Here is a 12,262-nt window from a genome sequence, read left to right on the forward strand (position 1 = left end):
TGTTTACCCGTTTAGTGTGTGGAGTCTGCTTTTCTTGCTCCTGGGACAGTCAGTGTCTCAGAAGCAAAAAGGAGGCCGAGGCAAGGACAGTCAGAGCACCCTTCTGTGTTGGTTTCATCAAGAGCCAGACTCCGGGACAAGGGCTGGTGAACACCCACGGGGGAGGTGTGAGGGAAGCCAGGGAGCCACACTATCTCTGTAGAGGGTTCTGTGGTCCCTGTCGCTGCCTGTGAACCTTGAATATGATCTTCTCACCTTGAAAGCCCTTAGAGGCCATTTCCACATCTATTCTCAGCTAAACTGCTCCTGGAGTGGTCTAAGCTGGGAAGTTAGGCAGAGGTGAGTCCTAGTATGATGCTACCAGTGCCCGGTAGGTCAGGACTGCACCCAGAGGGTCTCTGCCACTTCTGACTTAGATTCACGCTCTGAACATTTTGAAGCATTTGAGAAACTGAGTGGTAATCCCCGCTCCCCTCTGGACATCAGTTTTCCTTGTATTCTACTCTCAGGCTGTAGAGGCTGAACCTTCGGTAGTTTGGCCTCCAGGTGGCGCTGTTGGATCTCCAAACCTCCATCCTGGCTATTTCCCCCGCAACCCCGACAGTTGCTGTACTGGCAGCTAGAGAAAGGGAATCGTTATTCTCCTGTTGCCAAAGAGCCATTTATAGCAACTTTACAAGCTCTTAAATGGGTTTGCATGTTGTAAACACGGCTGAGTCATTTGGGGGCTCACCACCCCCGGCCTCCTCCTCCGCTGTTTGGCAGCAAGGATAATTAGTTAATTACAATTAATGGTTCAGCAGCCCTCTCTCTGAGATTTCAAGGAGAGGGCATGCAACCTGGTTGCCAGCCGTCAGAGGTCTCACCGTCAGCTATGGACAAGGGGAGGTGTTTGTGTGTGTGTGTGTGTGTGTGTGTGTGTGTGTGTGTGTGTGTGTGTGTGTTGTCCTGCTTCAAGTGTGGGTGAGAAACAAGTGCTCTGGCACTGGCCTGCAAAAGCCCCCTGGTGCTTGCCCAGTGAGTGGCCTATTGCTTTGGTGTGACACAGCCCAGGTCCCTGTGATTATAGCCTTAGAAACTTCCAGTTTGCTTGTTCTCTGTTACTTTCTGAACATTTGAGTTACTGGCCCTGACTGGCTGGCATTTATAGAGATAGATACTGCCTTCTCCCCCCATGCTCACCTTTCCCCAGAGGAGAGCACTGGACCATCCATATACTGAGACAGGGAGCCCGCAGGGCCGAGTCAAACCTCCTTAGCTCACCCCAGCTTTCTCAGAAACTGCTCCTCCCCATTTCTACATCTGTTCTCAGCAAAATCGTTCCTGGAGTGGTCTAAGCTGGGAAGTTGGGCAGAGCTGAGTCCTGGTATGATGGCACCAGTACCCAGGGCGTGGGACGTAGCTGCACCCCCAGACAGAACAATCCTAGGTGCATCTGCTTTTTGGCTTCCCATCTGCTACATCAGAAAATCCTGTTTGTGTTAGAGCCGGGAGGCCTCATCTTTTCCAACCACTTCCACAAAAGGAGAAACAAAGGCCGCTGGAGGATGAGGGTGCCAGTCTTAGTGAGCCAGGGGCCCAGCTGGCCTCCAGATAGCTCCAGGTGTGATGAGTGACCACAGGTAACCTTCAGGCAGTGGGCGTCTCTCGGGAATGGAATGCAGCCGAGGCCCTGGGGAATGAGAATTGCTCTCACCACGCTTGGTCATGGGTGCCCTGATCTTTGGAATTCTAGGCTTGGGCGGCATGGGGGTGGATCCCCAGCTCTCAGAAATTCCTGGGGCTCATCTCCCAGCCTACCGAGTGGCCCAGCCGTTTCCACTCCTCAGCAAGTTCACAGGGCGTTCCATCTGGTGCATATATCACCTGGCAGGCGGAGAGGGAGACCAGGTGGGGCAGGTTGTACTGAGGGGGACGAAGGCTGTGTTTGTGGTTGGGTTCCGCTTTTAGACGTCTTGTCTTACGGCCGCAGTTCTCTGCTTGGAACATTTTCCCCGAGATTGCCTGTCACCTAATTCTCCCCCCCCCCCTTTCTGCCCAGAAACATCTCTGTGTCCCTCCAGGAGCTAACCATGGCTCCCCACCTGACCACTGTGGGGATGGAGTTTTCTCCTGAGTTTTGGCCCGACATGAAGCAACCCTGGGAATGGGGTTTAGCACTCATGGCTTCTTGCCACCACTGCACACTCTCGCCCCCGAGTTGTTGTTCAGTCCTTGCAAACATGACTGCTGGGAATGGGATAGGAAGATCTCCCTTGGGCAAAGGAGGGAATGGATTCCAGTGACCTTGTAAGACTGTACAACAGCAAAACTCAGGGCTGAGTATCTTCTGATTTAGTTTGAACAGCTCAGGACTGGCTTCAGGCCTCGATTTAAGCAATAACCCCCAAGGCTTGGCCATCAGCAAATGCACGGTTCAGGACTACGCAGGCCTGACATCTGCTGCTCCCATCCAGGCTCAAGAGGTTCCTGTGTCCCTGGCAGGGTGCTTGCCTGCTCACTGAGCTGGATGGAGAACTGTCTGTCTAGGCCACAACCTGTGTGGACACTCCCTACAAAGACTTCCCCAGAGAGGCAAGGCCCAAGCAGAGTCTCCTCACATATCCAGGAGCCCCAGTGAGCCTAGCATTGGGAAACCAGCATTCAGTCCCTGGGACGTAAGAAATTATCTCCACTCAGGGATGGGGGAGCAAGGGCTGGCAATGGAGTAGACGTTAGCACAAACCTAGGCTTCCCCAAAGCTAGAACCCACAGAAGCCCCGTGCTGGCATAGACAAAGTTCTCAAAGTTTGGAAGTCCCTCAAAAATAGGCAACAGATGATGAACCTTTGACCCCTGTGGCCCTTTGACCCCTGTGGCCATGGCATTCAGGCCCTTGAAAGTGACAAGACAGTGAAGTGCTTGAGAGAGCAGGGGTGTGTGTGTAGAGGGGGGATACTAAAAAGGCCGGGCTTCCTCTAATGTCGTCCTTGGGTTTTAGGGGATCAGAGAGATGCTGCTCAGGGCAGAGCTGATGATGCCTCTGCAAAGCCCCCTTGCATTCCTCTCTCTCCGGCTGTCAGTGAGACTTGAGGGATGCTTCTCCGGCCTATGGAGAAACGTTCTATAAATGCCTCAGGCATGCTCGGGCTACTACAGAGCCTCCCTATCCTGCCCGGGGATTCACACTTCACTCTGCAGAGCCCAAGCTGCAGTCAGGGTGCTCTAAGAAGCTGAGTAGAGTGAGTAATGGGGAACCCTGGCCACAAAAATTGTGGGCCACTCACTGTCAGCCTGAGCCCCGTCTGAGCCTCTAGGGGTTAGAGGATACCTAGGCCCTGGGCCTCTCTACCTTGCCTACAAGAAGCTTCCCGACTCTGTTTTTCAGGAATTGAAAAGAAGAAATTGTCTAGAATGAGGTGTCAGCTTTGCCAGAATTTCTACTAAAGCCTCACCAAAGCCAAGAGGAGCTGAGAACACTCAGCTGATACATTTTTATCTGTCTGTTCTTTGGTGGGGTTTTTTTAGTTGTTGTTGTTTTGTGGGTTTTTTTTTTTTTTTTTGGCCTGTAGCCTAATTTGGCATTGCCATCCTGACTCTGCACCCAATCACCCTCTACAGGACCCTTAGACACTTGAGAGATCCCCTAATAGTTATCTATGGGACAGCTGTGAGGGCAGGTGCTGATTTAACAGTGGGGCACACAAGGCAGGCGTCTTGGAGGAGGTAACACAGCTGTGAGGTGGGAGGTGTTGGAGGACTACTTTAGACTCAAGGCCACTCCACTTCACGGTATCTTTGTAGACCCCTCTGAGGTCACTATGAAGCCTATTTCTGGGCGGTATGTACCCAGTGGTGTCTATCCCACCAGCATCTGCCAGCACTAGGTAGGTCTGGGTCCCATACAAATAGTCTTGGGATTCTGGATCCAACCTGACATTTAGGAGTAAAGACCTAAGATCCATGGGACCTGGAGATGGGGGTGGGACAGGGTACTGGAGCACCCACAATTCTCTACCTAGCTAGTACCCATGAGTCTCTGCTCTAGCAGGTGCTACACCAGGACTTGTGAGGACACTCAGCATTGTGTCCTTCTGTCCTTCTGCCCCACCCTGCAACATCTGCCTGTGGACTGGCAGGCCAGGCTCCAGAGCTCCAGTGCTTGAGCAGTTCCAGGGTTGGGCAGTCAGGTTGCCCGTTGGGGTCACTAGTGATCCAAGAAGGTTATTTGAAAGCTGGGTAGAACCCTCCCAGCTGAAAACAGCTCCAGTTGGCTGCTGTGGCCCTCTCCACTTCACACTCTGGGAAAGTCCAGAAGGTCTGACTTAGTGTGTGTGCAGGGCTGGGTGTAGGGGGCCGAGAGCGGCTGTGAGTATGTATGGGGATTAATGGACGGGAGGTTGAATGGGAATATGCACCTGATGTTTGACTCCTGATTGGTTCTCTGCTCTGGCTTGCAGGTGGCTTACCATGCAGTAGCATAGCATCAGGGTCAGGCCTCATGACCCTAGGTGCCACCTCAGGTGCAGCGGCAGGGTTAGGAGACTTTGCCAAGTTTTGCTCTGGAGTCACCTGATGTCAGTAACTGTCACCCAGACTGTGCAGTGAACCCCTTCCTCAGTTCCAGATGCAGCATCAAGGAACTAGCATGGTTGTTTACAGAGGAAAAATGGGGAGTGCCTGTCTGGGTCCTGTGGTCAACTACCAGTCAGGCCTATAGATCTGTTCTCTGTTGTCCTCTAGCTCCTCACCCCTTAGATGGCATTGGGGACACAGCTTCTAGGTATCCCTGGGGAGAAGAAGGGTGGCCTCCCCAGTCCCATGCATGGGTGTGGCTGACCAAGCCCCATACAGCTAGGAAAGTTGGAATGCAAGACAGAAAGATGGGCTGGCTCAGTCTGGGCACTGTTGCTATGTTAGGTTAGGAAAGAGACACCCTGATTACATAGTCCCTTTCACTGTGACCCAGAAAGGGATTTGTGAGAGAGGCCTCTGAGTATCGGGTGCTTAGAGGAATACAGAAGTCCAGCAATGATGGGCCAGACGCTGTGAATCCAGGGTCTCTGGTGTCATGTCTGAGAGTGGCTATACATGCCAGACCTGCCTGGGGTAGAAGCAGGTCCAGGGTCATGGTCAGATGGACCCAGGAGGAACACAGCTGGGCCCTGGAAGGAGCAGGCACAGTTGGTGTCTCACAGGACCAGCAGCAGAGCAGTGCTTTTGACACACACACATTCAGCTATCCTGAAGGGTAGGGTTAGGGAGCTGCCTGCACCAGAGCCTTTGTTGAGGTCCGTGTGTGCACCTGACAGATATAGATCAAGCAGGCATGAACTCCAAGATGTCACTCTGTGGTGAACAGGCCATCACGGAGGCCTGTCTGCACAGTGCAGGTGCCTGTCTGTCTTCTAGGGAGATGTCTCTAAGAGGAAAACCACCTGCAGGGCCCACACTGGGGTTTGGAGACAGGGGGTATAGAACCGGAGACCGTGTCCAAGGATCTGAGCCCCACTGGTAAGAAATGATCCAGCCAGTATTTGAAAATACACGCTGATCTTAAATGCAAAAAAGCATTCCATGTTCCCGAATCACCTGGGCGCAAGTGAATCCCCCACTCCTTCAGATCTCCCACACCACCTTTTATTTATTGCCCTTGGCCTGAAATAGAGTCTTGTTTTAATATACAGGCTAGCCTGGAACTCATGACAATCCTCCTGCCTTAGCCTCCCAAGTGCTAACATTAGAGGTATGACCTGCTGTGTCCCGCTCCCGCATCCCCTATTAAAGGTCACGGAAGTACTTCTCATTCTGAACTAGTATTTAAAGGTTCATCTATGGGTGCAAAGGGCACAGGTCTCATCAACCAAAGCATACTGCTTAAAAAAAATACCAAGGGCTGGTTTGTTTCTTTTAGGGTCATGTACAATAATTGATTCCAAAAGGCCCCAATAAGAGCTGTTCTGGGCTTGATTTGTGGATCTTCACTTCCAGTTTTGTAGCTTCAGACTGATTACACAAATTCTCTGGGCCTCGGTTTTTTATCTCAAGAGATCCACACAGTAGTTCTTGCCCCGTGGGACCATAAGGATCAAGGTGATGTGTGTATTTAAACACAAGGTTAGAGTACTCTGCCTGCGTGGGCTGTTGACAAGTGAGCCTCTTGGGGAAACTCAGAGCACCCTTGGGTGGCAGTGCACAAGTGGTTTGATGGGACAGTGTGGGGCTGTTCACTCCAGTTCACTGCCTGGGAACTGTTTGACAGGTATGTCCTGTAGCCTGGGCCAGTGAGTCTGGCCTGGCCTAAAGCAAAATGGAGGGCCTGCTTCCCCCGTCCTGCCAGTCTTGGATTACCTTACTTATCTCACAAGGGCAGGTGTGACCCTGCCCTGTGCCAGGCCCTGCACGGATGGCTGGGAAGCAGGGCCACTCACTCGCTTTCAGAATGCTGCCTGCCAGCTTCTCTAGCTGCATCCATGGGGTGTCCACGGTTGAAAGTGGGTATTCTTCAGAAGCTGGCTACACATCTCAAGAGGGTGAGAGTCGTATGTGTCAGGACCGCCACGGGCAGTTGAACGTGTTACACACTGCGAAACCCTAGCGACGCCATTCCTAGCTTAGTCTGTATGCAGCGTACAACCTGTTCACCTGTACACAGTGACCCCAGAGTGGGACCAGAAGAACTGACTTGGGACTTAAGGTCTTGCTTTCGTAGGCTCTTTGGCATCAGTTCATCATTGTTGGCCGAGCTAGGAGGATCTGAACTGCCTCTTTAAACCATTACCTCCCAAGGGGTTAAATATGAGAGACTGACCCTGCCCTGAAATCCAATTTGGCAGGTTTGGCCTGGGATCAGTGGGCACTGCAAATGACATTCAGAAACTCCACCTAAAACAACAGCGCAGCCATCCCTGCCTGGTGAGGAGTGATTGGCCCTGTCCTGGCTTTCACGGCAAATCCCGGGGATTAGGCGCCTTCTCTTCTCCGGGAGGCATAGCCCTGTCACCGGGGCCACACCCTGGCCAGCAGCCAACTTGCTTCCCGGGTGAGGGGCCCAGCCTCCTCCTCCTCAGTCTGGGATGGGCCAGGGCTTGACTCTGCCACGAGGCTGGCAGGAGGTGCAGGCAGGGCAGGGGGCGGGGAGGTGTATCCCTCAAAGGGGGCCAGACAGAAGGGTAAGAAGAGGACAGACACCTTTTGTGCTCCCTGTGTGGGGGCCTGGTGGAGCAAAGGTAGGATCTACTCACTGCCTAAGGCCTCTCAGCACCATAGGAGATGGCCCGCCCCCAAGCTCACAGATGCAGATGCTCAAAGGACTAAACAAGAGACATACACCCCCAATCCACAGGCATGAATATGGGGAAGAGCTTGATGGGACCGTGATCTCTGCTAGGGGACTACTGAAGTAATGCTAAAGGGCCATAAAGAACTGCCAAGAGTCCTGGCCCTTGCCCAGGTGGCTCCAAATGCCCCCTGGGATCCTGCTGGGTGTGGCCCGAGCCGTTGGCCAATAGTGGCAGTGCTGTCTTCCCTGCTGGGACAGCTCTGGGAGCCTTTAGACCCAAAGCCTAGTCTAGCTGATGGCCAGCAGCCCCCTGCAGCCACCACTCCATAAGAGGAACAGCTGATATGATGGGGTGCCCCACCCACGCTAAGCACTAAATATGCCATCAGCCAGTTACAAGAGCCAGGCAATTGAAACTGTGTGGGTGAAACTATTCCAGTTTCTAAGAAAGCTGGACCAGGATGATGCCTGCCTCACTCCCGGGCAATGGTGATCATTAAGGTTAGACTGGAAGGCTGGCCTGGCAAGTATCTGGAAAGTTCATCCTCTGAGTTCACTTGGTCCCTGTAGCGATGTGCCTAAGTAACTGGAGACTGTATGCTGCAGGTATATGCAGGTAGGATGTCTGTCTGAACAGATGACAGGCACAGGTCTTGAGAAGGTGTCTCTCGCAGAGTCAGTGAAGAGGTATAAAGGACCAGATGTAGCAAAGGAGCATGTATTTGCTCCCCTTACCCATCCCAGAGTGAGGCCGGGTGATGCCTGTAGATGAATGACAGCACAACCAGCAGGTGGCGTTGCAGGTGGGCCATGTGTGCACAGTGCAGCACATCCAGCAGGTGGGGCAGCAGGTGGCGCTGCAGGCAGACCATGTGTGCACAGTGAGGCACAGCCAGCAGGTGGGGCTGCATGCAGGTGGGGCTGCAGGTGGGTCATGTGTGCACAGTGCTGAGACAGGCCTCTGAACAAGCCAGACGTGAACCCTTGGGTTACTGCTCTGCCCTCCAGACCCTTCCTGTGCTCATGGCTGCTGGTACAAGTACCTGGAGCTGCCTCCCAGACAGGAAGTCTCTATCACCTTGTATCCAGTGGTCTGGCAGTAGTGCAGAGCCCAGGATGCATCCTTTTGAGGAGTGTGCTTGCCTGCTGTGGTTGGAAGAGTTCAGCCTCCACTCTTCAAGGTAGAACCTGAGAATCACTGGTTGGCTCCCTCCCTGACGACAACCAGGGTTAACTTTGTTTCTCCCTGCTGCCTGGCTGGGGCGGATATCTGCAGCCTAGATCTGCTGTTCCCTCCTGCTCCTCTCTCCTCAGAACAGAGAGCATAAGGGACAGTCTTTCTGTCTTGATCACTGTCGAGTTAAACAGCGCCTGGCTGGAAACCCAGGTTTTAGGCTGCATGATGACCCAGGTCTGCCCACTGGCACCTCCAGCCCTGCCTCTCACAAATGTTAACTTTTACCACCCAGGCCAGCCGTACCCATACTCCCAACACACACCATCCTCTCTCCACCTCCTTTTCCTCTTAGTAAACTACTCATCATTCACGGCTCACCCCAGGCTGTTCTCTGGGTCACAGTTGGGAACAAAGCGGTCCCACTTTTTATCCCACTGCCGAGAATATGATACGGTCTGGTGGTGACAAGAACCTCAGAAAGGGGCCGGGAGGATATACCACTTCAGATGTGAATACTGGGGACACTTGGCAAAGACAGAGAAGCCCAGGGAATGAGCCTCAGGCAAGCTGGAGGAAGAGCACTGGAGGCTGAGAGAACAGGCCGCACAAAGCCCCGAGGCACATGTGCTCGCTGCAGCTAAAGCAGAGGAAGAATGAGATGGAGCCTTGGGACCTCAAAGCTGCAGGAAAGCCTTTGCCATGGATTTCCGCAGAGCAATGCAGGAAGCTCCCCTAGAGCTTCCTCCGGGAGGCCAATGTCATAGTGGCTCTAACCACTGGGGTCTCTAGGAAGGGTGTGGTGTGGACAGATAGGGATATGGTTGGGCTGGCAGGCCGTGGCAGGTATCTGGTTTTCACGGCTGTAAGGTAAGTCGCCGAAGCAGTGATGGGGTGACAGGAAAGTATACGGCTCACAAGCTGTTCATTCAGACATTGGGTCTACAGCGCTTGTCAAAACCCTTCAGAGATGTGGCTGGAATCATGCGGTGGATCCCTTCCTCCAGAGCGAGTGAGCTCATGAGCGTGGAGAGGGGAAAGACAAAGAAGGGCCCAGACTGAATGCAAGCCAAGATGGTCACAGAGACAAGAAATAGCCAGTACAGGGTCAGGGTAAAGGCCTGGCACCCAGGAAGGGCTGCTAAGCTGTAACGCTGAGACTCAGGATAGAGAGGACCAAGGAGTCATCATTGGGTTGCCCCCTCCCCTGTTTATTGAGTGCACACACACACACACACACACACACACACACACATACATACATACACACACACATACACACACATACACATACATACATACATACACACATACACAGACACATACACACACACATACACGCACACACATACATACATACACACACATACACACACACATACACACACACATACATACACGCACACACACACACACACACACACACACACGCACACACATGGCCTATAATACGCACAAAAACATCTACTAGGCGGTACCAGGCCCTCGCACCCATCATATCCAGAACCACTGGAGGACCCTGCTACCAGACTTACCTTCTAGAAGGTGGGGATGAAGGGGCTGCAAGCTCCAGTGGAAACAGTGAGGCCCGGCCCAAGGGCCTGTTTGGAGGAAAGAACTCTGATAATAAGAAGTTTGGTGATGAGTGAGCCTGAGGCTGGAAGAAAGTATCAGCTGAGAACCAGAACTGCTCCAAATTCCTGGCTCTGAGAAGCCGGGTAGGGTTTGGGAGTAGTGCTTTCTTGTCGTTGTGACTGTTAGGTCTTAAACTCCAGACAAATGGCTCAAGTGCTCATTAACAGATCAAACTGGACTTGACTGTCAGGTTTTCCCAACGTCCTTCAGTCCCTAACTGTTAAAGGTCCTCCTAGCTGGCACACCCACCCCCTGCCCTAACCGTCTCCAGCCCATGGGCTAGGCTGCCCCTCCCTATATAATCCCACCCTGGCCTTTGTATCTATCTATCCTTTACCCTCTGGTCTCTTGGTCTAGCTCTCCTCTTTCCTCTCCCCTCTCTCCTCCTGCGGCTCAGGGTCACATCAACTCTGGACTCTCCCAGATGTTCCCATCTCTGGCTATGTGTGCCCTCACACCTACAATAAACCTTCTCCTCCACCATATCTGGGAGCAGCCGTGCCCTTTCCTTTTCTGATTTCTTTTGTTCATTCAGTGACAAAATCCTTGAGAGAAACAAGAGAGATTTCCTTTCAGCCCTCAGTTCTCAGGGGCACAGTTCAGCAAGACAGAGATGGCACAGTGGATTAGGTCACCTCCTGGCAGCTCGGAAGCAGGGCACAGGCAGGGGGCACCAGTGCTGCCTCTCTCTCCTTACCTGCTTTATACTGTCTGGGTCCCCATCCCATGGGTGGCTTCACCCACCCCAGTCAATCCTCAGGGAAACCTAGAGATGTGCTTCTCAAGTCTCCTGGGTGGTTGTACATCAGTTAGTTTGAGAGTGGAGACTGACAGCCACAGGGAGGAAGGAGAGGGGTTCAGGAGAGGGCGGATTGGGGTTCAGTATGTTTGGGGCCACCTATACATGGTTGGGATTGAGGTTGGTAGGACTCTGCAGGTGGGTGGAGAGGACTAGGAAAAGGACACAGCACCCTGCTCCTCCCAGTACAGTTCCACTGTTGACCAATTCAATACAAGCAGGAGCACATCCTTCCAGAGTATCACCCAAACCTTCCTTGCCTTTCTTTTGTTAAAGCCACAACCCGGCTTGGGGGAAGGCACATTGGTCCAGGTTCTGGTCAAAGTCCTAGTTTGCATCTTCCTGGCTGTGTGATTTTCAGCGAGTCACTGGGTTACCCTGAGTGTTATTTCCACCCGAGATAAACCACAGAGAGCACTGGTCCTGTACCAGTCACAACCAGCAGTCCTTAGTATGTGCTGGCCCAGTGCTGCAGGAATTCTGGTTCCCCATCCTGGATGTGGGTCAGGGCGGTGTAGAGCCAAGCTGCACCTCTTCACATCTCGGTTCTCGCCAGGGCAGCTGCGCCCTGGGCTTTATCTCCTCCACTTGGCTGCCTGCAGGTGTCTGCTTGATGTATCTGCTTTTGCTCACTGGAGACTTGGGGCGGGGCGCGTTTATAATAATCCCGAAATATGGCTCATGAGTTTTGCTGAAACATGTTGAGTGACATTTGGTATTTTAAATATGCAGCCGAGACACCTGTCCTCCTTCCTTTCCGGCCATTATGGGGTTTCTCGGGCAAGCAGGAAGGCAGGGTGTGGGGAGTTCAGACACAGCCCTAATTCCTGGTGTGATGGCTCTAAAATTCCATATACTTCTGATGAGTTTGCCGATGATTTTTTTTAAAGAACTACTTATTTTGTTTTGTGTGTTTGAGTGTTTTTGCCTACATATATGTCTGTGTACCGTGTGCATGTCTGGTGTCCACAGAGGTCAGAAGAGGGTGTTAGATGTCCTAGCACAGGAATTTTAGATGGTCGTGAGCTACCGTGTGGGTTCTGGGAACCAAACCCCAGTCCTCTGAAAGAGCAGCAAGTGGCCTTAACCACTGAGGCATCGCTCCAGTCCCTTGCTGGAGTAGTTTTGAGTCAGGGCAGGGCAGGGTACACTGGAAGCATCCATGGGTTGTGTCACATAGTGAGCCGAGCTTTGGGATCAGTCCTACCTGGACTGGGAGTCATGGCCTAGGTATCTAGAATTTGGGACATCTTATTCTCAGGACTTTACCTTTGGTTCCTCCCTCCTCATGGATGAAGCTGGTCATCTTCACAGATCGATGGTGGGGACCAAATTCAGCCTGGCCACTGGGGGTCTTCCCCACCCCTGCCCTGGAGGCTCTTTCCCCACCCAA

At 52.7% G+C, this 12,262-nt stretch overlaps 1 protein-coding gene across 1 annotated transcript in view; it reads left to right on the plus strand.

Moving 5' to 3' along the window:
• The window catches only part of Fbln1 (fibulin 1), a 79,222-nt gene that overhangs the window by 59,178 nt on the left and 7,782 nt on the right, over positions 1-12,262 (plus strand).

Source organism: Rattus norvegicus, chromosome 7 (genome assembly GCF_021556685.1).
Source record: "Rattus norvegicus strain SHRSP/BbbUtx chromosome 7, alternate assembly SHRSP_T2T, whole genome shotgun sequence".
NCBI lineage: Eukaryota > Metazoa > Chordata > Mammalia > Rodentia > Muridae > Rattus > Rattus norvegicus.